Source organism: Cupressus sempervirens, chromosome 2, assembly GCF_028749045.1.
Source record: "Cupressus sempervirens isolate cs-2001-9-10 chromosome 2, ASM2874904v1, whole genome shotgun sequence".
NCBI classification, from domain to species: domain Eukaryota; kingdom Viridiplantae; phylum Streptophyta; class Pinopsida; order Cupressales; family Cupressaceae; genus Cupressus; species Cupressus sempervirens.
The window spans coordinates 252,414,008-252,416,203 of record NC_143119.1 but is presented as its reverse complement, the minus strand read 5'-3'; positions in this window follow the sequence as shown (position 1 = coordinate 252,416,203).

The window sequence follows — 2,196 nt, the reverse complement described above, 5'->3', positions numbered from 1 at the left end:
TTCAATATAAATACTCAATAGATTTTATATTTGGTTGTAGCTTGTGTGATGATTTTGGTCTAAAGATGCTTGATGATTTATACTTCGGTAATTAGGACTTGTATAAAAATAATAAAATTGATTGACATATTGCTGACATTATCATTATCATCATCATCATATTTGAAGGGGAATCATGGACTCGTGATGTGTTTTTTTTAGAGCGGACTATAGTTTAAAATAGTAATATCTCTCCCTTTTGGATTTAAATTGGGGAGGATGATCTATTTACTTTAGAAATGAAAATACAAAATACACACAAATAATATTATTTAATCAAATATGTGTGTCATTCTTTGCAAGCTTAGGGATATAACCTCTTTGAGAATGTGGGTAGCCTCAACTTTGATAGGTCTAAAAATTAATCTACTCACACCTTAGAGCATAATTAAACCTCAGAGCTAAGGGATGTTGTTTGTGAGGGTAAAATGAAGGTTCATTAATAGATTAAAGGGGGCTCTAGGTAAATGAATGAGAATGGATAAACTCTAGTCCACTTTAGGCTCAACTACAACTAGGAGGGTGATCCTAGAGGTATCCTATGCAGTATAAATAAAAGATACAAAATTTATTATTGTATCTATGGTAAACTTAAACCCAAACATTATCACTGGGCTAAATTCAAACCAATTATTGGTGTGAATAAAATCTTTAACCTAATTAGTTCACTTGTATGTCCTATTCACATGTGATCTTGAAGGCCTAAGTCTAATAGCAACTATTACCATAAAATACACTAAAGTCCTCTTTTACAGCTTATTAATATTAGTGCAAGAAATACAAGCTATGAGTGCAAGGATAGAATTTAGAAATGACTTCGTTAATGCAAAGAATAGTGCATTCCTATTTAAGTTATCATGTCATAAAATGCACAAATTCTAGTGCTACTTGCTACTTAATTAGTAAATTATTTGTTGTTGCAAGATTATGTATAACTGAATCATTAGTTCTTAAGACCGGTATCTTTCTATTTGGGAAAGTAGTCACAATTTATCAAAACTCAAACATCAATAATATGGTCTATGAACTTATATACATAAAATGGATGTTACCAATAACATAACACAATTAAGAGTCCATCACAAAATTGTATAAATTTAAGTGTAATATAAAAAACATTACAATGATAGTAATTAATTAAAATACCATCATATTCATCAAATTTGATATTATATTAATTCCCAAAAAAGTAGAAAATAAGAAGTTACCCTAGATACAATTGGAAGAATCTTTTCAAGAAATATAAACTATTAGGAAGAGAGTCTATTATATATAAGTTACAAATCTAATGACTTTTTTCGTTTTATAGAAATATTGCTCACAAGATAAGATTGACTAGTATAATTTGAGATCTTATATCACTTTGGCAATGTGGTGATAGTATTTATAAAATACTATGTAGTTGATTGAAGAAAAAATTGATATATAGCTATCACATGGACATCAATCAAATGATGATTAGTTTCATGATGTAGCATTAACTCTTGAAGATTCACAACCAAGAAGAAAGGGCTGCGTAGATTCATAGTAGCTTTGAATGTATATTTGACTAGTACTTTGACATAGGCATACATTTATACCCCCAAGGCACTATTTCCCCAATTTTAAACCAAAAAATATGGCTTGGAAGTACTTCTAAAGCCTGTACGAATATTATTTATGGATGGGAAATCTCTAAGGAATCAAATCTACAAAGCTTGGAAATGAGATAGATACCTATAAAATCCATAGGAAAATCCCTAAAATAGTTTATGTCATTGCTCCTACTAGTTTTAGAAATCTTCGATGACCATGAGTGTACATATATTAGTCAACTGGGGATTGTGATGAATTACAAACCAATTTCTAGAACCTTATTGGCATTTTGAGGTGAGTTTAGAACTACCTTGACTTCACTAGACACAATGAGTTAATTGGACACATTGAACATGACTTTCCTTATCTTGTCAACACTTTGACAAGTTCTAATAACCACTCTCTTTCTTTATGCAAAGTTTGCAACAATCCAATTTATTTTGGCAAGGACTTATTAAGACCACATGGGCAATCTTCCCTTTGTTGACATCTATACGCCATTGGCAAACATGGTAAATTTCCTCAATGCACAACACTTCACCAACTTAAAGTCCACAAGTTACATTAGCATATGAGGAGCAA